Below are 27500 nucleotides of genomic sequence, written 5' to 3' on the forward strand. Positions count from 1 at the left end.
GTATATTTCTAGTATGTATTTATAGTGTATTTATAGTATATATTTATAGTGTATATTTATAGTGTATTTATAGTATATATTTATAGTATATTTATAGTGTATATTTATAGTATATATTTATAGTGTATATTTATAGTGTATATTTATAGTGTGTATTTTTAGTGTGTATTTTTTGTGTATATTTATAGTGTATTTATAGTGTATATTTCTAGTATGTATTTATAGTGTATTTATAGTATATATTTATAGTGTATATTTATAGTGTATTTATAGTATATATTTATAGTATATTTATAGTGTATATTTATAGTATATATTTATAGTGTATTTATAGTGTATATTTATAGTGTATTTATAGTGTATATTTATAGTGTATTTATAGTATATTTATAGTGTATATTTATAGTGTATTTATAGTATATATTTATAGTGTATTTATAGTGTATATTTATAGTGTATTTATAGTATATATTTATAGTATATATTTATAGTGTATTTATAGTATATATTTATAGTGTATATTTATAGTGTATTTATAGTGTACCGTATTTAAGGTTTAAAAAGGCTTCTGTAGTTTCTACTTTCCCCAACGAAAATGATTCAGGTTTCATGTTGCTGCAGGGTTTCCCCATCTGTAGCAACCTGTGAACTAAACGTCTCCTCTCAGTGGAACGTCCTCTCTTTTATAAATGGGCTTTGGGATTCATTGTTATTCAGTTCAGATTGTTCCTGTTATTCATATATTTGGCTGTTCATGTGAAAGGGAAAGTGTGTGTGTGTGTGTGTGTGTGTGTGTGTGTGTGTGTGTGTGTGTGTGTGTGTGTGTGTGTGGTGTGTGTGTGTGTGTGTGTGTGTGTGTGTGTGTGGCACTGTGTGTGTGGTGTGTGTGTGTGTGTGTGTGTCAGATATTTGGCTGTTCCTATATGGAGGAAGCTGCTGCAGCAGAGACGGGTCAGGAGTTGTTGCCGTGGCACTAGAGGTCAGAGGTCGTTGCCGCGACCACAGTGACTCTATTGACGACAGGATGAGGAGCAGGCAGCTACAACACACAGGGGTCGCCCTGCTTCCGCTGTCTCTCACACACACACACACACACAGCAGAAAACACACACACACACACACACACACACACAGACAGCAGAAAACAACCACACACACACACACACACAGCAGAAAACACACACACACACACACACACACACAGACAGCAGAAAACAACCACACACACACACACCAGAACAGAAGCATCTTTATGATCGCAGCCTTTGATATTTTAATAGCATGCTGTCTGCGCAGTCGAACCCCTCCACATGACAGGACTGTACTGTGTCAAGGAACAGAGGAATGGAAACCAGAGAGAGATGGAGAGATGGAGTTTGGGCTAGAAGAATGTGGTGTGATGAACCAGGAAGAGATGGAGTCTGGGCCAGAAGAATGTGGTGTGATGAACCAGGAAGAGATGGAGTCTGGGCCAGGAGAATGTGGTGATGAACCAGGAAGAGATGGAGAGATGGAGTCAGGGCCAGAAGAATGTGGTGATGAACCAGGAAGAGATGGAGAGATGGAGTCAGGGCCAGAAGAATGTGGTGATGAACCAGGAAGAGATGGAGAGATGGAGTCTGGGCCAGGAGAATGTGGTGATGAACCAGGAAGAGATGGAGAGATGGAGTCTGGGCCAGGAGAATGTGGTGATGAACCAGGAAGAGATGGAGAGATGGAGTCTGGGCCAGGAGAATGTGGTGATGAACCAGGAAGAGATGGAGAGATGGAGTCTGGGCCAGGAGAATGTGGTGATGAACCAGGAAGAGATGGAGTCTGGGCCAGGAGAATGTGGTGATGAACCAGGAAGAGATGGAGTCTGGGCCAGGAGAATGTGGTGATGAACCAGGAAGAGATGGAGAGATGGAGTCAGGGCCAGGAGAATGTGGTGATGAACCAGGAAGAGATGGAGAGATGGAGTCTGGGCCAGGAGAATGTGGTGATGAACCAGGAAGAGATGGAGAGATGGAGTCTGGGCCAGGAGAATGTGGTGATGAACCAGGAAGAGATGGAGAGATGGAGTCTGGGCCAGGAGAATGTGGTGTGATGAACCAGGAAGAGATGGAGTCTGGGCCAGGAGAATGTGGTGATGAACCAGGAAGAGATGGAGAGATGGAGTCTGGGCCAGGAGAATGTGGTGATGAACCAGGAAGAGATGGAGTCTGGGCCAGGAGAATGTGGTGTGATGAACCAGGAAGAGATGGAGTCTGGGCCAGGAGAATGTGGTGATGAACCAGGAAGAGATGGAGTCTGGGCCAGAAGAATGTGGTGATGAACCAGGAAGAGATGGAGTCTGGGCCAGGAGAATGTGGTGTGATGAACCAGGAAGAGATGGAGAGATGGAGTCAGGGCCAGGAGAATGTGGTGATGAACCAGGAAGAGATGGAGAGATGGAGTCAGGGCCAGAAGAATGTGGTGATGAACCAGGAAGAGATGGAGAGATGGAGTCTGGGCCAGGAGAATGTGGTGATGAACCAGGAAGAGATGGAGAGATGGAGTCAGGGCCAGGAGAATGTGGTGATGAACCAGGAAGAGATGGAGTCTGGGCCAGGAGAATGTGGTGATGAACCAGGAAGAGATGGAGTCTGGGCCAGGAGAATGTGGTATTGAACCAGGAAGAGATGGAGAGATGGAGTCTGGGCCAGGAGAATGTGGTGATGAACCAGGAAGAGATGGAGAGATGGAGTCAGGGCCAGGAGAATGTGGTGATGAACCAGGAAGAGATGGAGAGATGGAGTCAGGGCCAGGAGAATGTGGTGATGAACCAGGAAGAGATGGAGAGATGGAGTCTGGGCCAGGAGAATGTGGTGATGAACCAGGAAGAGATGGAGAGATGGAGTCTGGGCCAGGAGAATGTGGTGATGAACCAGGAAGAGATGGAGTCTGGGCCAGGAGAATGTGGTGATGAACCAGGAAGAGATGGAGAGATGGAGTCTGGGCCAGGAGAATGTGGTGATGAACCAGGAAGAGATGGAGAGATGGAGTCAGGGCCAGGAGAATGTGGTGATGAACCAGGAAGAGATGGAGAGATGGAGTCTGGGCCAGGAGAATGTGGTGATGAACCAGGAAGAGATGGAGAGATGGAGTCAGGGCCAGGAGAATGTGGTGATGAACCAGGAAGAGCAAGGCACCACATTCACAAATACTCTGAGTCAGTAAACAGTGCTGATCTAGAATCATACAAGAAATACCTGATCCTAGATCAGGAGAGATTATTTTATGTATCGAGCGTTTCAGAGTGCTGATCTAGGATCAGGTCCTCCTTGTCCTCCTTGTGTTAGTTCTTGACAGGCTGTCAGTATCTCTCTCTGTTTCTCTCTCTCGCTGTCTCTTTGTCTCTCTCTCTCTGTCTCTCTCTCTCTGTCTCTCCTCTCTCCTCTCTCTCTCTGTCTCTCTCTCTTTGTCTCTCTCTGTTTCTCTCTCTCTCTCTCTCTCTCTCTCTCCTCTGTCTCTGTTTCTCTCTCTCTCTCCTCTGTCTCTGTTTCTCTCTCTCTCTCCTCTGTCTCTGTTTCTCTCTCTCTCTCTCTCTCTCTCCTCTGTCTCTGTTTCTCTCTCTCTCTCTCTCCTCTGTCTCTGTTTCTCTGTCTCTGTCTCTCTCTGTCTCTCTCCTCTCTCTCTGTTTCTCTGTCTCTCTCTCTCTCTGTCTCTCTCCTCTCTCTCTCTGTCTCTCCTCTCTCTGTCTCTCTGGCTCTGTCTCTCCTCTGTCTCTGTTTCTCTCTCTCGCTGTCTATCTCTTTGTCTCTCTGTCTCTCAATTCAATTCAATTCAATTCAAGGGCTTTATTGGCATGGGAAACATGTGTTAACATTGCCAAAGCAAGTGAGGTAGATAATATATAAAGTGAAATAAACAATACAAACGAACAGTAAACATTACACATACAGAAGTTTCAAAACAATAAAGACAATCCAAATGTCATATTATATATATACAGTGTTTTAACAATGTACAAATGGTAAAGGACACAAGATAAAATAAGCATAAATATGGGTTGTATTTACAATGGTGTTTGTTCTTCACTGGTTGCTCTTTTCTCGTGGCAACAGGTCACAAATCTTGCTGCTGTGACGTCACACTGTGGAATTTCACCCAGTAGATATGGGAGTTTTTCAAAATTGGATTTGTTTTCGAATTCTTTGTGGATCTGTGTAATCTGAGGGAAATATGTGTCTCTAATATGGTCATACATTGGGCAGGAGGTTAGGAAGTGCAGCTCAGTTTCCACCTCATTTTGTGGGCAGTGAGCACATAGCCTGTCTTCTCTTGAGAGCCAGGTCTGCCTACGGCGGCCTTTCTCAATAGCAAGGCTATGCTCACTGAGTCTGTACATAGTCAAAGCTTTCCTTAATTTTGGGTCAGTCACAGTGGTCAGGTATTCTGCCGCTGTGTACTCTCTGTTTAGGGCCCACTAGCATTCTAGTTTGCTCTGTTTTCTTGTTAATTCTTTCCAATGTGTCAAGTAATTATCTTTTTGTTTTCTCATGATTTGGTTGGGTCTAATTGTGCTGCTGTCCTGAGGCTCTGTGGGGTTTCTCTCTGTCTCTCCCCTCTCTCTCTCTTTCTCTCTCTCTGTCTCTCCTCTCTCTCTCTTTTTCTCTCTCTCTGTCTCTCCTCTCTCTTTTTCTTTGTCTCTCCTCTCTCTCTTTTTCTCTCTCTCTGTCTCTACTCTCTCTCTCTCTGTCTCTCTCTCTGTCTCTCTCTCTCTCTCTCGTGCCCTCTCTCTGCCTCTCTCTCAATTCAATTCAATTCAATTCAATTCAAGGGCTTTATTGGCATGGGAAACATGTGTTAACATTGCCAAAGCAAGTGAGGTAGACAACATACAAAGTGAATATATAAAGTGAAAAACAACAAAAATTAACAGTAAACATTACACATACAGAAGTTTCAAAACAGTAAAGACATTACAAATGTCATATTATATATATATACAGTGTTCTAACAATGTACAAATGGCTAAAGGACACAAGATAAAATAAATAAGCATAAATATGGGTTGTATTTACAATGGTGTTTGTTCTTCACTGGTTGCCCTTTTCTCGTGGCAACAGGTCACAAATCTTGCTGCTGTGATGGCACACTGTGGAATTTCACCCAGTAGATATGGGAGTTTTTCAAAATTGGATTTGTTTTCAAATTCTTTGTGGATCTGTGTAATCTGAGGGAAATATGTCTCTCTAATATGGTCATACATTGGGCAGGAGGTTAGGAAGTGCAGCTCAGTTTCCACCTCATTTTGTGGGCAGTGAGCACATAGCCTGTCTTCTCTTGAGAGCCATGTCTGCCTACGGCGGCCTTTCTCAATAGCAAGGCTATGCTCACTGAGTCTGTACATAGTCAAGGCTTTCCTTAATTTTGGGTCAGTCACAGTGGTCAGGTATTCTGCCGCTGTGTACTCTCTGTGTAGGGCCAAATAGCATTCTAGTTTGCTCTGTTTTTTTGTTAATTCTTTCCAATGTGTTAAGTAGTTATCTTTTTGTTTTCTCATAATTTGGTTGGGTCTAATTGTGCTGCTGTCCTGGGGCTCTGTAGTGTGTGTTTGTGTTTGTGAACAGAGCCCCAGGACCAGCTTGCTTAGGGACTCTTCTCCAGGTTCATCTCTCTGTAGGTGATGGCTTTGTTATGGAAGGTTTGTGAATCGCTTCCTTTTAGGTGGTTGTAGAATTTAACAGCTCTTTTCTGGATTTTGATAATTAGTGGGTATCGGCCTAATTCTGCTCTGCATGCATTATTTGGTGTTCTACGTTGTACACGGAGGATATTTTTGCAGAATTCTGCGTGCAGAGTCTCAATTTGGTGTTTGTCCCATTTTGTGAAGTCTTGGTTGGTGAGCGGACCCCAGACCTCACAACCATAAAGGGCAATGGGCTCTATGACTGATTCAAGTATTTTTAGCCAGATCCTAATTGGTATGTTGAAATTTATGTTTCTTTTGATGGCATAGAATGCCCTTCTTGCCTTGTCTCTCAGATCGTTCACAGCTTTGTGGAAGTTACCTGTGGTGCTGATGTTTAGGCCAAGGTATGTATAGTTTTTTGTGTGCTCTAGGGCAACAGTGTCTAGATGGAATTTGTATTTGTGGTCCTGGTGACTGGACCTTTTTGGAACACCATTATTTTGGTCTTACTGAGATTTACTGTCAGGGCCCAGGTCTGACAGAATCTGTGCATAAGATCTAGGTGCTGCTGTAGGCCCTCCTTGGTTGGTGACAGAAGCACCAGATCATCAGCAAACAGCAGACATTTGACTTCGGATTCTAGCAGGGGGAGGCCGGGTGCTGCAGACTTTTCTAGTGCCCTCGCCAATTCGTTGATATATATGTTGAAGAGGGTGGGGCTTAAGCTGCATCCCTGTCTAACCCCACGACCCTGTGTGAAGAAATGTGTGTGTTTTTTGCCAATTTTAACCGCACACTTGTTGTTTGTGTACATGGATTTTATAATGTCGTATGTTTTACCCCCAACACCACTTTCCATCAGTTTGTATAGCAGACCCTCATGCCAGATTGAGTCGAAGGCTTTTTTGAAATCAACAAAGCATGAGAAGACTTTGCCTTTGTTTTGGTTTGTTTGATTGTCAATTAGGGTGTGCAGGGTGAATACATGGTCTGTTGTACGGTAATTTGGTAAAAAGCCAATTTGACATTTGCTCAGTACATTGTTTTCATTGAGGAAATGTACGAGTCTGCTGTTAATAATAATGCAGAGGATTTTCCCAAGGTTACTGTTGACACATATTCCACGGTAGTTATTGGGGTCAAATTTGTCTCCACTTTTGTGGATTGGGGTGATCAGTCCTTGGTTCCAAATATTGGGGAAGATGCCAGAGCTAAGTATGATGTTAAAGAGTTTTAGTATAGCCAATTGGAATTTGTTGTCTGTATATTTGATCATTTCATTGAGGATACCATCAACACCACAGGCCTTTTTGGGTTGGAGGGTTTTTATTTTGTCCTGTAACTCGTTCAAGGTAATTGGAGAATCCAGTGGGTTCTGGTAGTCTTTAATAGTTGATTCTAAGATCTGTATTTGATCATGTATATGTTTTTGCTCTTTATTCTTTGTTATAGAGCCAAAGAGATTGGAGAAGTGGTTTACCCATACATCTCCATTTTGGATAGATAATTCTTCGTGTTGTTGTTTGTTTAGTGTTTTCCAATTTTCCCAGAAGTGGTTAGAGTCTATGGATTCTTCAATTGCATTGAGCTGATTTCTGACATGCTGTTCCTTCTTTTTCCGTAGTGTATTTCTGTATTGTTTTAGTGATTCACCATAGTGAAGGCGTAGACTCAGGTTTTCCGGGTCTCTATGTTTTTGGTTGGACAGGTTTCTCAATTTCTTTCTTAGATTTTTGCATTCTTCATCAAACCATTTGTCATTATTGTTAATTTTCTTCGGTTTTCTATTTGAGATTTTTAGATTTGATAGGGAAGCTGAGAGGTCAAATATACTGTTAAGATTTTCTACTGCCAAGTTTACACCTTCACTATTACAGTGGAACGTTTTACCCAGGAAATTGTCTAAGAGGGATTGAATTTGTTGTTGCCTAATTGTTTTTTGGTAGGTTTCCAAACTGCATTCCTTCCATCTATAGCATTTCTTAATGTTACTCAGTTCCTTTGGCTTTGATGCCTCATGATTGAGTATTGCTCTGTTTAAGTAGACTGTGATTTTGCTGTGGTCTGATAGGGGTGTCAGTGGGCTGACTGTGAACGCTCTGAGAGACTCTGGGTTGAGGTCAGTGATAAAGTAGTCTACAGTACTACTGCCAAGAGATGAGCTATAGGTGTACCTACCATAGGAGTCCCCTCGAAGCCTACCGTTGACTATGTACATACCCAGCGTGCGACAGAGCTGCAGGAGTTGTGACCCGTTTTTGTTGGTTATGTTGTCATAGTTGTGCCTAGGGGGGCATATGGGGGAGGGAATGCTGTCACCCCAGGCAGGTGTTTGTCCCCCTGTGTGCTGAGGGTGTCAGGTTCTTGTCCGGTTCTGGCATTTAGGTCACCACAGACTAGTACATGTCCCTGGGCCTGGAAATTATTGATTTCCCCCTCCAGGATGGAGAAGCTGTCTTCATTAAAATATGGGGATTCTAGTGGGGGGATATAGGTAGCACACAGGAGGACATTTTTCTCTGTTAGGATAATTTCTTTTTGAATTTCTAGCCAAATGTAGAATGTTCCTGTTTTGATTAATTTAATGGAGTGAGTTAGGTCTGCTCTATACCAAATTAGCATACCCCCTGAGTCCCTTCCCTGTTTCACACCTGGTAGTTTGGTGGATGGGACTACCAGCTCTCTGTAACCTAGAGGGCAACCAGTGGGTCCATCTCCTCTATACCAGGTTTCTTGCAGGATGACAATGTCTGTATTACCGATTTCTTTGGTGAAGTCCGGGTTTCTGCTCTTTAGGCCAAAGGCAGATGACCTCAGGCCTTGGATATTCCAGGATAATATAGTGAAGGCTTTTTGTTCCATAGAGTGTCCAATGTTGTTGGTCGTGGTTTAGCCTCAGGCCAGTAAGTGTGAGCAGAGCCTGCTGAGCATCTGGTACATGCCATTGGCTTGGGCGAGTGTGAGAGTGGGGGTTGGGACTGTTTGCCCGCTCACTACCTGGGCGTATGTGTGGCTTCCATGTTGAGGCCCTCTTTGCGGGGGTGGGGTGCATGGGGTGGGCAGGAGTGGCATAGGTCTGATCTGAGGGGGCCTAAATGGAGTGTGGGCATGGTTGACGTGGGGGGGTGTTGATTGGTTGGGGTGGGGGTGTGGATGTGTCTGGGTGTACTGTGGTCTGGATGTAATTCCTCTTGGCGTGGGTCCTCTATGTGTAGGTCCAGGGGGAGGTCCTGCAGATCTGGGAGGGTGTCTCGCTGGTCTGGGTGGGGTGTCTATTGATCTGTTGCTCCTGTGTAGAGTGTTGGGGATACGTTTGAGAGCGATGTCCTTTAGAGTCCGGGCAAAGGTGGGCACTGCTGCCTTGTAGAGGTGGACCTGGTCATAGAGGCTGTTCAAGTCCAGGGTGGAGTGGTGGGCCAGGAAAACGTTTGGTTTTGAGGCACAGTCACGGGAAATACTTGCATTTACCCGCTGTATTGTGGCGGGGTGGAAGTCTTTTCGTGGTAGCAGGGTGGAGATAACCACTTGTGTGTTGGGGAAAGTAGAAGAAGCCTTTTCAATCACTCCCTTCAGTGCTGTGGCCACTCTTTCCTGCTGTGCTCTCAGGTCGTTTGTGCCTGTGTGTATTATTATGTGGCTGGGTGAGCCTAGTTTGGCCTCAGACAGAAGGTCTAGGGCGCGCTGGGTGTTTGGACACCAGAGTTTAGACACACTGTGTTTGGGAAAAAGTTTTTTTCTTCGATATATTTCCCATTTGAGTCCATAAGTAGTACAATCTGTGTCTTGTGTTTGTCCTCAGTGGGTGTGGGGGGTTGTCAGAAGGGCTATCAGGGTGGCTGACAGGGGGGGTGCTCAGAGGGGGTGAGAGCCTCTGGGCTTGGGGTTCTTCATTTGTCTGTTGTGCTGTGATGTCGACTCTATGGTCAGGGTCTGGTGTGGACTGTTCTGCTGTGGTGTCGAGACTTTTGTTGGGTGCTGAGGTGGGCTGTTCTGCTGGCTTCTCTGTGGGGGTGGCCACCTCTCTAGTGGGTTGTTCTCTGTCACACTCCGTCCCCCTCAACTTCTCCTCCATCCCCCTCACCCTCTCCTCCATCCCCCTCAACCTCTCCTCCACCAGCAGTCTGATACTCTCCTCTAGTGCTCTGTTCTGCTCCTCTTTCTCCTGTTGTATTTGTCTCACCACTGTCCAAAGTGCAGATATGTCTCTGTCCACCTCCAGCTCTCCGGGTCTGGTTAAGGGGCTGTTGTTGTGCTGGACTGTTGTCTGGGTCTGTGCTGACTGAAGTGTAATCACCTGCTGTTCCAGCTCCACCTGCCTTATCTCCAGCTGGGTGAATTTGTCCTTCATTTCAATGAGGGAGTGGTAATCTGTGCTGGGAGGTTGACCCTCCGCTGGGGGTTGCTCATCTGTGGGGTTACATAATGAAGAGGTCTGGTCTGATCCTCTCGGGGTGGGGGTATCTTTATCAAGGGAGAGTTTCTCCTGCTGAGCTAATTCTTTGATTAGGTGAAAGTCCAGCTGAAACTGTTTGTGGTTACCTTGTAACATTACTGTTCCGGACTTATAGATATTTATATTACTTAACTCAGAGTCCTCGTTGTCAAGTATTCTGAGTTTCCACCCCTCGTTAATCCCCCCTCTCGTAACAGAGGGGTAGTGTGCTAATATAGCACTGTGCCATGCCAGGGGATGGTTTGTGTGGAAGATAAGGTTGCTGATGTTCCCATTTTTGTAATAGTCAGCAAAAAGTGTCTCTTGATTTTCCATAAGGAGCTTCATTTTGTAACCTTTTCTTGCCTTATCATTCTTTACATACACAGGGTACTGTATTTTAATTACCTCTGAACAGCGGGAGGGAGCTTCTAAGGCCTCTCCATTTGGTTGGGGTAGACTGTGTGACTCTCCTGCCATTGTTGGGCTAATGAGCTTTGACACCTCTCACTTGACACGTCAGTGCTATTTGAAGCTGTATCAAGCTTGGCAGAATTATGTTAGAATTAGAGTTAGAAATCCTTATAAAGTAATGTTGTGTATTTTTCTTCTTGGCTTCTGGAAAAAAATATATAGTTTCAGACTAAGCATTACTCACTCAGTTCCAGGTTGGATGGTGTTTTCAGGTTTCTGTTGTTTTCCAGAGAATTTACTGTATAGAGAAACAAATCTTGGTAGTTGTGAACCTTCCAGGTGATTCCGTAATTCCGTCCAAAATCAGGTTGTAGGTTTTAAGCTTTGATTTGAAGTAGGGGTTATGTTGTAGAGGGTAGAATCCAGTATGTGTTCCTGACAAAAAATCTAAGTTTATCTAACTCCTAATCTATCTTTTTTAAAGAAAATGCTGAAAAATGCAGGAGCTCATCTGATTGTTACTTCACTCTCTCTCTCTCTCTCTCTCTCTCTCTCTCTCTCTCTCTCTCTCTCTCCTTCTCTCTCTCTCTCTCCTACTCTCTCTCTCTCTCTCCTACTCTCTCTCCTACTCTCTCTCCTACTCTCTCTCTCTCTCCTACTCTCTCTCTCTCTCCTCTCTCTCTCTTTTCTCTCTCTCTGTCTGTCTCTACTCTCCTCTCTCTCTCTCTCTCCTCTCTCTCTCCTCTCTCTCTCTCCTCTCTCTCTCTGTCTCTACTCTCTCCTCTCTCTCTCCTCTCTCTCTCTCTCTCTCTCTCTCTCTCTCTCTCTCTCCTCTCTCTCTCCTCTCTCTCTCCTCTCTCTCTCCTCTCTCTCTCTCTCTCTCTCTCTCTCCTCTCTCTCCGTCTCTACTCTCTCTCTATCTCTGTCTCTACTCTCTCTCTCTCTCTGTCTCTACTCTCCTCTCTCTCTCCTCTCTCTCTTTTTCTCTTTCTCTCTGTCTCTACTCTCCTCTCTCTCTCTCTCTCTCTGTCTCTACTCTCTCTCTCTCTCTCTGTCTCTACTCTCTCTCTCTCTGTCTCTACTCTCCTCTCTCTCTCCTCTCTCTGTCTCTACTCTCTCTCTCTCTGTCTCTACTCTCCTCTCTCTCTCTCTCTCCTCTCTCTCTGTCTCTCCTCTCTCTCTCTCTCTCCTCTCTCTCTCTCCTCTCTACTCTCCTCTCTCTCTACTCTCCTCTCTCTCTCTTTTCTCTCTCTCTCTGTCTCTACTCTCCTCTCTCTCTCCTCTCTCTCTCTCTCTCTCATCTCTCTCTCTTTCTCTCTCTCTCTCTCTCTCTCTCTCTCTCTCTCTCTCTCTCTGTCTCTGCCTCTCCCTTCTCTTTTTTTCTCTCTTCACTCTCCCTCTATTGTGTGCACCCCCCCCCACTACCGTACCACTACGACTTGGAATGATAATCACAACAACAACAACATGATGATTATCTCTTCTGTATTTTCATTATCACTGGAAGCGTCCTAATACCAGTGGTGTAAAGTACTCGTTACGTTTTGAAAGCTTAGCAGGACAGGAAAATGGTCCAATTCACACATATATATAACTACTGACCCTGTATATAACTACTGACCCTGTATATAACTACTGACCCTGTATATAACTACTGACCCTGTATATAACTACTGACCCTGTATATAACTACTGACCCTGTATATAACTACTGACCCTGTATATAACTACTGAGCCTGTATATAACTACTGACCCTGTATATAGCTACTGACCCTGGAACTGACCCTGTATATAAATACTGACCCTGTATATAGCTACTGACCCTGGAACTGACCCTGTATATAGCTACTGACCCTGGAACTGACCCTGTATATAAATACTGACCCTGTATATAGCTACTGACCCTGGAACTGACCCTGTATATAGCTACTGACCCTGTATATAGCTACTGACCCTGTATATAACTACTGACCCTGTATATAGCTACTGACCCTGTATATAGCTCCTGACCCTGTATATAACTACTGACCCTGGAACTGACCCTGTATATAGCTACTGACCCTGGAACTGACCCTGTATATAGCTACTGACCCTGTATATAACTACTGACCCTGTATATAGCTACTGACCCTGTATATAGCTACTGACCCTGTATATAGCTCCTGACCCTGTATATAACTACTGACCCTGTATATAACTACTGACCCTGTATATAACTACTGACCCTGTATATAGCTACTGACCCTGTATATAGCTACTGACCCTGTATATAGCTCCTGACCCTGTATATAACTACTGACCCAGTATATAACTACTGACCTGTATATAGCTACTGACCCTGTATATAACTACTGACCCTGTATATAACTACTGACCCTGTATGTATATAACTACTGACCCTGTATATAACTACTGACCCTGTATATAACTACTGACCCTGTATATAGCTACTGACCCTGGAACTGACCCTGTATATAGCTACTGACCCTGTATATAGCTACTGACCCTGTATATAGCTACTGACCCTGTATATAGCTACTGACCCTGTATATAGCTACTGACCCTGTATATAACTACTGACCCTGTATATAGCTACTGACCCTGTATATAGCTACTGACCCTGTATATAGCTACTGACCCTGTATATAACTACTGACCCTGTATATAACTACTGACCCTGTATATAACTACTGACCCTGTATATAGCTACTGACCCTGTATATAACTACTGACCCTGTAGATAACTACTGACCCTGTATATAACTACTGACCCTGTATATAACTACTGACCCCGTAGATAACTACTGACCCCGTAGATAACTACTGACCCTGTATATAACTACTGACCCTGTATATAACTACTGACCCTGGAACTGACTCTCTATATAGCTACTGACCCTGTATATAACTACTGACCCCGTATATAAGACACTGACCTGTACTACTGACCCTACTGACCCCGTAGATAACTACTGACCCTGTATATAACTACTGACCCTGTATATAACTACTGACCCCGTAGATAACTACTGACCCTGTATATAACTACTGACCCTGTATATAGCTACTGACCCTGTATATAGCTACTGACCCTGTATATAACTACTGACCCTGTATATAACTACTGACCCTGTATATAGCTACTGACCCTGTATATAACTACTGACCCTGTATATAACTACTGACCCTGGAACTGTCCCTGTATATAACTACTGACCCTGTATATAACTACTGACCCTGTATATAACTACCCTGTATATAACTACTGACCCTGTATATAACTACTGACCCTGGAACTGACCCTGTATATAACTACTGACCCTGTATATAACTACTGACCCTGTATATAACTACTGACCCTGTATATAGCTACTGACCCTGTATATAGCTACTGATCCTGTATATAGCTACTGACCCTGTATATAGCTACTGACCCTGTATATAACTACTGACCCTGTATATAGCTACTGACCCTGTATATAACTACTGACCCTGTATATAGCTACTGACCCTGTAGATACAGTTGAGGTCAGAAGTTTACATACACCTTAGCCAAATACATTTAAACTCAGTTTTTCACAATTCCTGACATTTAATTTAAAAGTTCCCTGTCTTAGGTCAGTTAGGATCACCACTTTATTTTAAGAATGAGAAATGTAAGAATAATTACTAGAGAGAATTATTTATTTCAGCTTTGATTTCTTTCATCACATTCCCAGTGGGTCAGAAGTTTACATACACTCAATTAGTATTTGGTAGCATTGCCTTTAAATTGTTTAACTTGGGTCAAACGTTTCCGGTAGCCTTCCACAAGCTTCCCAAAATAAGTTGGGTGAATTTTGGCCCATACCTCCTGACAGAGCTGGTGTAACTGAGTCAGGTTTGTAGGCCTCCTTGCTCACACACGCTATGGGATTGAGGTCAGGGCTTTGTGATGGTCACTTCAATACCTTGACTTTGTTGTCCTTCAGCCATTTTGCCACAACTTTGGAAGTATGCTTGGGGTCATTATCCATTTGGAAGACCCATTTGTGACCAAGCTTTAACTGATGTCTTGAGATGTTGCTTCAATATATCCATATACTTTTCTTTCCTCATGATGCCATCTATTTTGTGAAGTGCACCAGTCCCTCCTGCAGCAAAGCACCCCCACAACATGATGCTGCCACCCCCGTGCTTCACGGTTGGGATGGTGTTCTTCAGCCTGCAATTTTCCCCCTTTTTCCTCCAAACATAACAATGGTCATTTTGGCCAAACAGTTCTATTTTTGTTTCATCAGACCAGTGGACATTTCTCCAAAAAGTACGATCTTTGTCCCCATGTGTAGCTGCAAACCGTAGTCTGGCTTTTTTATGGTGGTTTTGGAGCAGTTGCTTCCTCCTTGCTGAGTGGCCGTTCAGGTTATGTCGATATTGGACTCATTTTACTGTGGAAATAGATACTTTTGTTAAAGTTTCCTCCAGCATCTTCACAAGGTCCTTTTCAGTTGTTCTGGGATTGATTTGCACTTTTCACACCAAAGTACGTTCATCTCTAGGAGACAGAATGCGTCTCCTTCCTGAGCGGTATGACGGCTGCATGGTCCCATGGTGTTTATACTTGCATACTATTGTTTGTACAGATAAATGTGGTACCTTCAGGTGTTTGGAAATTGTTCCCAAGGATGAACCAGACTTGTGGAGGTCTACAATGTTTTTTCTGAGGTCTTGGCTGATTTTCTTTTGATTTTCCCATGATGTCAAGCAAAGAGGCACTGAGTTTGAAGGATAGGCCTTGAAATATATCCACAGATACACCTCCAATTGACTCAAATGATGTCAACTAGCCTATCAGAAGCCACGACTTCATTTTCCAAGCTGTTTAAAGGCACAGTCAACTTAGTGTATGTACACTTCTGACCCACTGGAATTGTGATACAGTGAATTATAAGTGAAATAATCTGTCTGTAAACAATTGTTAGACAAATGACTTGTGTCATGCACAAAGTAGATGTCCTAACCGACTTGCCAAAACTATAGTTTGTTAACAAGACATTTGTGGAGTGGTTGAAAAATGAGTTTTAATGACTCCAACCTAAGTGTATGTAAACTAGTTTTAACGACTCCAACCTGAGTGTATGTAGACTAGTTGTAATGACTCAACCTAAGTGGATGTAAACTTTGTAATGACTCCAACCTAAGTGGATGTAAACTAGTTGTTGACTCAACCTAAGTGGATGTACACTAGTTTTAATGACTCAACCTAAGTGGATGTAAACTGTTTTAATGACTCCAACCTAAGTGTATGTAGACTAGTTGTAATGACTCCAACCTAAGTGTATGTAGACTAGTTGTAATGACTCAACCTAAGTGTATATAGACTAGTTTTAATGACTCCAACCTAAGTGTATATAAACTAGTTTTAATGACTCCAACCTAAGTGTATGTAGACTAGTTGTAATGACTCCAACCTAAGTGTATATAAACTAGTTTTAATGACTCCAACCTAAGTGTATGTAAACTAGTTTTAACGACTCCAACCTGAGTGTATGTAACTTCTGACTTCAACTGTGTATTTTAGCAATAACATTGACTTTTGATACTTAAGTATATTTCAAACCCAAATACCTTTTTACTTTTACTCAAGTAGTATTTTACTGGGTGACTTTCACTTTTCCTTGAGTCATTTTCAATTAAGGTATCTTTACTTTTACTCAAGTATGACAATTGGGTACTTCTTCCTCCACTGTCTCTGACTCTGTGTCTCTGACTCTGTGTCTCTGACTCTGTGTCTCTGACTCTGTGTCTCTGACTCTGTGTCTCTGACTCTGTGTGTCTCTGACTCTGTGTCTCTGACTCTGTGTCTCTGACTCTGTGTCTCTGACTCTGTGTCTCTGACTCTGTGTGTGTCTCTGACTATGTGTGTCTCTGACTCTGTGTCTCTGACTCTGTGTGTCTCTGACTCTGTGTGTCTCTGACTCTGTGTGTCTCTGACTATGTGTGTCTCTCTGACTCTGTGTGTGTCTCTGACTCTGTGTGTCTCTCTGACTCTGTGTGTCTCTCTGACTCTGTGTGTGTCTCTGACTCTGTGTGTGTCTCTGACTCTGTGTGTCTCTCTGACTCTGTGTGTCTCTGACTATGTGTGTCTCTCTGACTATGTGTGTCTCTCTGACTCTGTGTGTGTCTCTGACTATGTGTGTCTCTCTGACTATGTGTGTGTCTCTGACTGTGTGTCTCTCTGACTCTGTGTGTCTCTCTGACTCTGTGTGTGTCTCTGACTATGTGTGTGTCTCTGACTATGTGTGTCTCTCTGACTCTGTGTGTCTCTCTGACTCTGTGTCTCTGACTCTGTGTCTCTGACTCTGTGTCTCTGACTCTGTGTCTCTGACTCTGTGTCTCTGACTCTGTGTCTCTGACTCTGTGTGTGTCTCTGACTATGTGTGTGTCTCTGACTATGTGTGTCTCTCTGACTCTGTGTGTCTCTCTGACTCTGTGTGTGTCTCTGACTCTGTGTGACTCTCTGACTATGTCGTGTTTGCGTGTCTGCCTGCCTGTTCTGTGGAGTGCAATAAGATTCTAGCTGGTTGCATCCCTCCCTCCTCTTGACAAACACTATCCCTCATTGTTCAAGTGAGGTCTACTGGTTGGCTGGTGTATCTGGGCTGGAAAGGGACCCAGTGACCCACAGTACCCTCTCTGCTCTCTCTGCCTCAGACACTGTCTGGATAGGTCCCAAATGGCAACCTATTCACTAGTCCTATATAGTGCACTACTTTTGACCAGGCCCTGTCCGAAGTGGCACCCTATTCCCCATAGGGCCCTGGTTGAAAGTAGTGCACTACAAGTTGAATAGAGGGCCACTTGAGACGTCCTGTCTGTCTGTAAAGGGAATGTGTTCTTTCCTCATCCGTTACATAACGCACGTTTGGACATAATTGGTTTCCAGATCATCTGTTGGACTAAAACCATGGAGGGTGGTAATTAGCATCTCTCCTCGCTTCAGCGTCTCTCCTCTCTTCAGCCTCCCTCCTCCTCCTCTCTTCAGCCTCCCTCCTCCTCCTCTCTTCCGCCTCCCTCCTCTTCTCTTCAGCCTCCGTCCTCCTCCTCTCTTCAGCCTCCCTCCTCCTCCTCTCTTCAGCCTCCTTCCTCTCTTCAGCCTCCCTCCTCTCCATGATTCTCTCTCTACTGTTTTTGATGTTTGCTTGCTGTCTGTCTTTCTCCCTCTCTCTCCCCCCTCCTCTCTCTTGTCAGTGAAGCAGCAGTCATTTCCCCTCATCCCTCCATGTGTCCTCCCCTTCTCCCCCTCCTCTCTTCAGCCCCCTCCCCCTCCTCTCTTCATCCTCCCTCCTCCCCTCTCCTCCTCCTCACTCCATCAAACACATTTCTTCCCAATTACTGTCACCCCTGGCCCCGTTCAATGCACCCCTCCTAATACACCCCTCTCAATACACCCCTCCTAATATACCCCTCTCAATGCACCCCTCCCCTAATACACCCCTCCTAATACACCCCTCCTAATACACCCCTCCTAATACACCCCTCCTAATACACCCCTCCTAATACACCCCTCCCAATACACCCCTCCCAATACACCCCCTAATCCCAATACACCCCTCCCAATACACCCCTCCCAATACACCCCTCCTAATACACCCCTCCCAATACACCCCTCCCAATACACCCCTCCCAATACACCCCTCCCAATACACCCTCCTCCCCTCCCAATACACCCCTCCCAATACACCCCTCCCAATACACCCCCCAATCCCAATACACCCCTCCCAATACACCCCTCCCAATACACCCCCCAATACCCAATACACCCCCCCAATACCCAATACACCCCTCTCAATACACCCCTCCTAATGCACCCCTCTCAATACACCCCTCCTAATATACACCCCTCCTAATACACCCCTCTGTCTCTTTTTCCATCTCTCTCTGACTCTTTCTGTTTTGCTTTCACTCTCTTGTCAGACCCCATGCTGAGTCCCAGTGTGTGTCTCTCTCTCTCTCTCTCTCTCTCTCTCTCTCTCTCTGTCTCTCTGTTGTCTTTCTGACCCCAGGCTGTCTCTCTGTGTGTCCCTCTCTCATTCTCTCCCTCCCTGCCTTGCCGGTACCCCCCCTGTATTGGGTCTCTGTGTGTTGGGTCTTCGGTCTCTCTCATTCTCCCCTGCCCTAGGTGGGTGTCTTTGTGTGATGGATCCATATTTGATGAGGGGGCTTGATGAGGGGCTTTGATGCATTGGCTTGATGTGGGGGCTTGTTGAGGGGCTTTGATGCATTGGCTTGATGAGGGGGCTTGATGAGGTGCTTTGATGCATTGGCTTGATGAGGGGGCTTGATGAGGGGGCTTGATGAGGGGCTTGATGAGGGGGCTTGATGCGGGTCTTGATGACGGGTCTTGATGAAGGTTTGATGAGGGCTCTTTCCATCCCTCTGTCTCCCAGCATGCTAAGTCTAGTTCAGCCTAACCTAACCCTAAGTTCAGCCGAGGCTAGTTCTAGCCTAACCCCAACCGATCCCTAACCCATCCCTAACCCCAACCTATCCCTAACCCCAACCTAACCTATCCCTAACCCCAACCTATCCCTAACCCCAACCTATCCCTAACCTATCCCTAACCCCAAACTATCCCTAACCTGTCCCTATCCCTAACCTATCCCTAACCTGTCCCTAACCTAATCCCTAACCCCACTCTAGCCTAACCCTAACCGATCCCTAACCCCACTCTAGCCTAACCCTAACCTATCCCTAACCCCACTCTAGCCTAACCCAACCTATCCCTAACCCCACTCTAGCCTAACCCAACCTATCCCTAACCTATCCCTAACCTATCCATATCCCTAACCTATCCATATCCCTAACCATATCCCTAACCTGTCCCTAACCCTATCCCTACTCTAGCCTAACCCCAACCTATCCCTAACCCCAACCTGTCCCCAACCCTATCCCTAAGCTATCCCTAACCTAACCCCACTCTAGCCTAACCCTAACATATCCCTAACCCCACTCTATCCTAACCCCAACCTATCCTTATCCTGTCCCTAACCCCAACCTAACCCCAACCTATCCCTATCCCTAACCTGTCCCTAACCCCAACCTATACCTGTCCCTAACCCAACCTATCCCTAACCCTACTCTATCCTAACCCTACTCTATCCTAACCCTAAACTATCCCTAACCCTACTCTATCCTAACCCTAACCTAACCCTACTCTATCCTAACCCTAACCTATCCCTAACCCTACTCTAGCCTAACCCAACCTATCCCTAATGCCAACCTATCCCTAACCTGTCCCCAACCCTATCCCTAACCTAACCCCACTGTAGCCTAACCCAACCTATCCCTAACCCCACTCTAGCCTAACCCAACCTATCCCTAACCTAACCCCACTCTAGCCTAACCCTAACATATCCCTAACCCCACTCTAGCCTAACCCTAACCTAACCCTAACCCAACCTATCCCCAACCTGACCTATCCCTAACCCAACCTATCTCTAACCTGACCTATCCCTAACCCAACCTATCCCTAACCCTAACTTATCCCTAACCCCACTCTATCCTAACCCTAACCTATCCCTAACCCCACTCTATCCTAACCCTAACCTATCCCTAACCCCACTCTATCCTAACCCTAACCTATCACTAACCCCACTCTATCCTAACCCTAACCTATCCCTAACCCCACTCTATCCTAACCCTAACCTATTCCTAACCCTAACATATCCCTAACCCCACTCTATCCTAACCCTAACCTATCCCTAACCCTAACTCCACTGTAGCCTAACCCTAACCTATCGTAACCCGTATCTAACCTAACCCTAACCAACACCCACTGTCTGGTAATGATTGTTGATAAGACAATAGAAGGTTTCGTTGTGGTGACTGTGCCTCATTTGGTCAAAAATCCCTGATATAAATTCCTGGTAAATATGTGATATATTCCTATTGGTCAATGGGCTCTCCAGACTGAACAATAGGCTGGTTTTAGAGGTTATCACGTATTACTAGATAATTACTGCAACTATTAGCAACATATTATAACTTGTTTATCATCAGAATGTATTTCTTTCCAATAAGTGATATATTCTGATATAGTCTTTATTTTAGAGGTAGGATACCAAGATTATACTACACTGGTATTTAGAGGTAGGATACCACGATTATACTACACTGGTATTTAGAGGTAGGATACCACGATTATACTACACTGGTATTTAGAGGTAGGATACCACGATTATACTACACTGGTATTTAGAGGTAGGATACCACGATTATACTACACTGGTATTTAGAGGTAGGATACCAATTATACTACACTGGTATTTAGAGGTAGGATACCAAGATTATACTACTGGTATTTAGAGGTAGGATACCAAGATTATACTACACTGGTATTTAGAGGTAGGATTTGGTCAAAAAGATTATACTACACTGGTATTTAGATATATAGGATACCACGATTATACTACACTGGTATTTAGAGGTAGGATCACGTACGATTATAATACACTGGTATTTAGAGGTAGGATACCACGATTATACTACACTGGTATTTAGAGGTAGGATATATTCTGATTATACTACACTGGTATTTAGAGGTAGGATACCACGATTATACTACACTGGTATTTAGAGGTAGGATACCAAGATTATACTACACTGGTATTTAGAGGTAGGATACCAAGATTATACTACACTGGTATTTAGAGGTAGGATACCATGATTATACTACACTGGTATTTAGAGGTAGGATACCACGATTATACTACACTGGTATTTAGAGGTAGGATACCACGATTATACTACACTGGTATTTAGAGGTAGGATACCAAGATTATACTACACTGGTATTTAGAGGTAGGATACCAAGATTATACTACACTGGTATTTAGAGGTAGGATACCAAGATTATACTACACTGGTATTTAGAGGTAGGATACCAAGATTATACTACACTGGTATTTAGAGGTAGGATACCTTCATTATACTACACTGGTATTTAGAGGTAGGATACCACGATTATACTACACTGGTATTTAGAGGTAGGATACCTTCATTATACTACACTGGTATTTAGAGGTAGGATACCTTCATTATACTATTCTACTATTGTTATGACTTGTTAAATGATCAGGTTGACTTCCCGTACTTTGGCATGCTGCTGCGGTTACAGACAGACAACCCTGAGACTGAAACAGTTTCCTTGTGTTAATCGGTATTGTTAGTCGTCAACAGTATCTATGTCAAACCCCGGGTTAAGACCGGCAGGAGGCTGCCAGGCCCCATCTGTTCCCCCAGCTGCAGGCGTGGCTGGGCCCGGGATTGGAGAACAGGAGAGACGGGAATAAGGGAGGAGAACCATAAATCCACCGAGTTGGGCGGAGGGACGGAGGGAGGGAGGGATATTAAATGCGTTTCTCAGAGCCGTTAACTTATCGCGCTGTTAAAAAGGTGAATCATTAAATATGTGAAGTAACATGAAGCTTCCGGGACTCTATTTGAAAGTCAGCACGCGGACCCGGTAACAGAAACAGACCCCGCCTCTTGTCTGTATTTTATTCCCACCGGGGTGTCTCCCCTCTTCTCTCTGTTCCCCCCCGTATCTCAGCTGCTGCTCGCCTGCTGAACAATGTAACCGCATCAACATAACGGGAGTTTGGAAGAGAGAGTGTTGGATAGAAAAACCCGACCGCGGTTTGTTTTCACCTGCTTTTCCTCTGAAGATTGTTCAACAACAACAAACTCTGGATTTGTGTTGGGAATGAAAGTTGGCGGATACTAAATGAAGTAAGTCTGATTGGAGACGGAACTTGGGTTTGTTGTATGATTGAATGGACGAGAGCTTCTCCGTGGAGGCGTTGTGAGTGCGGTACTCGGTTAACGCTTTTGTCAGAAGTGTTTGAGTGAGTGACAACATTGCCGGCTGGTGTTGAGAGCTTGAGGTTGCTGTCATCTATTCCCGGTCAGCGATCTTCTTAATGCAGATGAAACAGCGTAACCTAAATGTGTTTTATTTTGATGGGTGTGATGAGTGCATCGATGGGAATATTATATGATTTTTTGTATGAAAATGTAAGAGCGTCTGCTAAATGACTAAAACCTAAAAAATAAATAAATAAAATGAACCCCATTGTACGGGAATCAGTTTTGCTACAGTCTCTAGCCTCCACAACCGAAAAGTCAAATGTGTGATCTATGAGTCGGTGTATGATAAATATCTTATTGATTATATGAAACCAGTTTGATAATCCGTTTCTTGTAGCCTACAGTCTCTAGTCTGTGTAGCCTACAGTCTCTAGTCTGTGTAGCCTACAGTCTCTAGTCTGTGTAGCCTACAGTCTCTAGTCTGTGTAGCCTACAGTCTCTAGTCTGTGTAGCCTACAGTCTCTAGTCTGTGTAGCCTACAGTCTCTAGTCTGTGTAGCCTACAGTCTCTAGTCTGTGTAGCCTACAGTCTCTAGTCTGCTCGGCGTCTGGAAGTTGACTTTTTTTTTTTTTTTTTTTAAACACAAAAACATTGTATGGTCTGTGAATTATCTAGTCACTTTCTAAACATGCAGTGAATATAAAGTAGCCTACAGTGACTGTGAATGTAAAGTAGCCTGCAGTGACTGTGAATGTAAAGTAGCCTCCAGTGACTGTGAATATAAAGTAGCCTACAGTGACTGTGAATATAAAGTAGCCTACAGTGACTGTGAATATAAAGTAGCCTACAGTGACTGTGAATATAAAGTAGCCTACAGTGACTGTGAATATAAAGTAGCCTACAGTGACTGTGAATATAAAGTAGCCTACAGTGACTGTGAATATAAAGTAGCCTACAGTGACTGTGAATATAAAGTAGCCTCCAGTGACCGTGAATATAAAGTAGCCTCCAGTGACTGTGAATATAAAGTAGCCTACAGTGACTGTGAATATAAAGTAGCCTACAGTGACCGTGAATATAAAGTAGCCTACAGTGACTGTGAATATAAAGTAGCCTCCAGTGACTGTGAATATAAAGTAGCCTACAGTGACTGTGAATATAAAGTAGCCTACAGTGACTGTGAATATAAAGTAGCCTACAGTGACAGTGAATATAAAGTAGCCTACAGTGACTGTGAATGTAAAGTAGCCTGCAGTGACTGTGAATGTAAAGTAGCCTACAGTGACCGTGAATATAAAGTAGCCTGCAGTGACTGTGAATATAAAGTAGCCTACAGTGACTGTGAATATAAAGTAGCCTACAGTGACTGTGAATATAAAGTAGCCTACAGTGACAGTGAATATAAAGTAGCCTCCAGTGACTGTGAATATAAAGTAGCCTGCAGTGACTGTGAATATAAAGTAGCCTACAGTGACCGTGAATATAAAGTAGCCTGCAGTGACTGTGAATATAAAGTAGCCTACAGTGACTGTGAATATAAAGTAGCCTACAGTGACTGTGAATATAAAGTAGCCTACAGTGACTGTGAATATAAAGTAGCCTACAGTGACTGTGAATATAAAGTAGCCTACAGTGACCGTGAATGTAAAGTAGCCTGCAGTGACTGTGAATATAAAGTAGCCTACAGTGACTGTGAATATAAAGTCGCCTACAGTGACTGTGAATATAAAGTAGCCTACAGTGACTGTGAATATAAAGTAGCCTACAGTGACTGTGAATATAAAGTAGCCTCCAGTGACCGTGAATATAAAGTAGCCTGCAGTGACCGTGAATATAAAGTAGCCTCCAGTGACTGTGAATATAAAGTAGCCTCCAGTGACCGTGAATATAAAGTAGCCTCCAGTGACTGTGAATATAAAGTAGCCTACAGTGACTGTGAATGTAAAGTAGCCTACAGTGACTGTGAATATAAAGTAGCCTACAGTGACTGTGAATGTAAAGTAGCCTCCAGTGACTGTGAATATAAAGTAGCCTACAGTGACTGTGAATATAAAGTAGCCTACAGTGACTGTGAATGTAAAGTAGCCTGCAGTGACTGTGAATGTAAAGTAGCCTACAGTGACTGTGAATATAAAGTAGCCTACAGTGACTGTGAATATAAAGTAGCCTACAGTGACTGTGAATGTAAAGTAGCCTGCAGTGACTGTGAATATAAAGTAGCCTACAGTGACAGTGAATATAAAGTAGCCTCCAGTGACTGTGAATATAAAGTAGCCTGCAGTGACTGTGAATGTAAAGTAGCCTACAGTGACCGTGAATATAAAGTAGCCTGCAGTGACTGTGAATATAAAGTAGCCTGCAGTGACTGTGAATATAAAGTAGCCTACAGTGACTGTGAATATAAAGTAGCCTACAGTGACTGTGAATATAAAGTAGCCTGCAGTGACTGTGAATATAAAGTAGCCTACAGTGACTGTGAATATAAAGTAGCCTACAGTGACCGTGAATATAAAGTAGCCTACAGTGACTGTGAATGTAAAGTAGCCTACAGTGACTGTGAATATAAAGTAGCCTACAGTGACTGTGAATATAAAGTAGCCTACAGTGACTGTGAATATAAAGTAGCATACAGTGACTGTGAATATAAAGTAGCCTACAGTGACTGTGAATATAAAGTAGCCTACAGTGACTGTGAATATAAAGTAGCCTACAGTGACCGTGAATATAAATATAAGTGACCGTGAATATAAAGTAGCCTACAGTGACTGTGAATATAAAGTAGCCTACAGTGACTGTGAATATAAAGTAGCCTGCAGTGACTGTGAATATAAAGTAGCCTACAGTGACTGTGAATATAAAGTAGCCTACAGTGACTGTGAATATAAAGTAGCCTCCAGTGACCGTGAATATAAAGTAGCCTGCAGTGACCGTGAATATAAAGTAGCCTCCAGTGACCGTGAATGTAAAGTAGCCTACAGTGACCGTGAATGTAAAGTAGCCTACAGTGACTGTGAATGTAAAGTAGCCTACAGTGACTGTGAATATAAAGTAGCCTACAGTGACTGTGAATATAAAGTAGCCTACAGTGACTGTGAATATAAAGTAGCCTACAGTGACTGTGAATATAAAGTAGCCTACAGTGACTGTGAATATAAAGTAGCCTACAGTGACTGCCTACAGTGACCGTGAATATAAAGTAGCCTGCAGTGACTGTGAATATAAAGTAGCCTGCAGTGACTGTGAATATAAAGTAGCCTACAGTGACTGTGAATATAAAGTAGCCTACAGTGACTGTGAATATAAAGTAGCCTGCAGTGACTGTGAATATAAAGTAGCCTACAGTGACTGTGAATGTAAAGTAGCCTACAGTGACCGTGAATATAAAGTAGCCTACAGTGACTGTGAATATAAAGTAGCCTACAGTGACTGTGAATATAAAGTAGCATACAGTGACTGTGAATATAAAGTAGCCTACAGTGACTGTGAATATAAAGTAGCCTACAGTGACTGTGAATATAAAGTAGCCTACAGTGACCGTGAATATAAAGTAGCCTACAGTGACCGTGAATATAAAGTAGCCTACAGTGACTGTGAATATAAAGTAGCCTACAGTGACTGTGAATATAAAGTAGCCTGCAGTGACTGTGAATATAAAGTAGCCTACAGTGACTGTGAATATAAAGTAGCCTACAGTGACTGTGAATATAAAGTAGCCTCCAGTGACCGTGAATATAAAGTAGCCTGCAGTGACCGTGAATATAAAGTAGCCTCCAGTGACCGTGAATGTAAAGTAGCCTGCAGTGACTGTGAATGTAAAGTAGCCTCCAGTGACTGTGAATATAAAGTAGCCTACAGTGACTGTGAATATAAAGTAGCCTACAGTGACTGTGAATATAAAGTAGCCTACAGTGACTGTGAATATAAAGTAGCCTACAGTGACTGTGAATATAAAGTAGCCTGCAGTGACTGTGAATATAAAGTAGCCTACAGTGACTGTGAATGTAAAGTAGCCTACAGTGACCGTGAATATAAAGTAGCCTGCAGTGACTGTGAATATAAAGTAGCCTGCAGTGACTGTGAATATAAAGTAGCCTACAGTGACTGTGAATATAAAGTAGCCTACAGTGACTGTGAATATAAAGTAGCCTGCAGTGACTGTGAATGTAAAGTAGCCTACAGTGACTGTGAATATAAAGTAGCCTGCAGTGACTGTGAATATAAAGTAGCCTACAGTGACTGTGAATGTAAAGTAGCCTACAGTGACTGTGAATATAAAGTAGCCTACAGTGACTGTGAATGTAAAGTAGCCTCCAGTGACTGTGAATATAAAGTAGCCTACAGTGACTGTGAATATAAAGTAGCCTCCAGTGACCGTGAATATAAAGTAGCCTCCAGTGACTGTGAATATAAAGTAGCCTCCAGTGACCGTGAATATAAAGTAGCCTACAGTGACTGCTTGCAAACCAGCTGTCTTCGACTTACAGGAGCAATTAGGTTTATTAAGTGCCTTGCTCAAGGGCACATCAACATATTTTTTATGGGGGGGGCGAGTTGGGATTCAAACCAGCAACCTTTCAGTTACTGGCACAACTCTCTCTTTAATCCTCTAGGCTACCTGCCACTCTTCAATAGAGGGATTTGTTAATGGTGTGTAGAACAGATAGAGGCGTGTGTGTGTGTTTGCGTGTGTGTGTTTAGGCGTGTGTGTGTGTTTGCGCGTGTTTTTGTGTGTGTGTGTGTTTGCGTGTGATAGTAGCATTGATTTTACTCTCTGCTTCACACCAGCTGTAGGCTAAGAGACTGTGTCACAAATTGCTCCCTAATCCCTATATAGTGCACTTCTTGTTCTGGCCAAAAGTAGTGCACTAAGCTATGCAGGGCATATGGGTGCCATCTTGGACACAGCCAGAGACAGCGAGTGGGGTGGACAGTCACGGAAATAGATTTGGTGCCATCGGGTTTATCACCCCATTCTATCTTAAACTATGAATTACCATACGCAACACACTGGTTCTAATAGCAGGATGTTTACCTGCTGTATGGTTCACTGGTTCTGATAGCAGGATGTTTACCTGCTGTATGGTTCACTGGTTCTGATAGCAGGATGTTTACCTGCTGTATGGTTTACTGGTTCTGATAGCAGGATG

At 43.6% G+C, this 27500-nt stretch overlaps 1 protein-coding gene across 4 annotated transcripts in view; it reads left to right on the forward strand.

Annotated features, from left to right (window-relative positions):
• The window catches only part of plxnb3 (plexin B3), a 299550-nt gene that overhangs the window by 34758 nt on the left and 237292 nt on the right, over positions 1–27500 (forward strand). Inside the window, exon 1 of one of the 4 annotated variants that reach the window (XM_042299848.1) lies at positions 21903–22275. The exons of the other annotated variants lie outside the window; for them this stretch is intronic. The gene's annotated coding sequence lies outside the window, so the exon portion shown is untranslated. Of the gene's footprint in view, positions 1–21902; positions 22276–27500 lie in introns of those variants that run through there. 4 annotated transcript variants of the gene reach the window in all.

Source organism: Oncorhynchus tshawytscha, linkage group LG16 (assembly GCF_018296145.1).
Source record: "Oncorhynchus tshawytscha isolate Ot180627B linkage group LG16, Otsh_v2.0, whole genome shotgun sequence".
Lineage (NCBI taxonomy): Eukaryota > Metazoa > Chordata > Actinopteri > Salmoniformes > Salmonidae > Oncorhynchus > Oncorhynchus tshawytscha.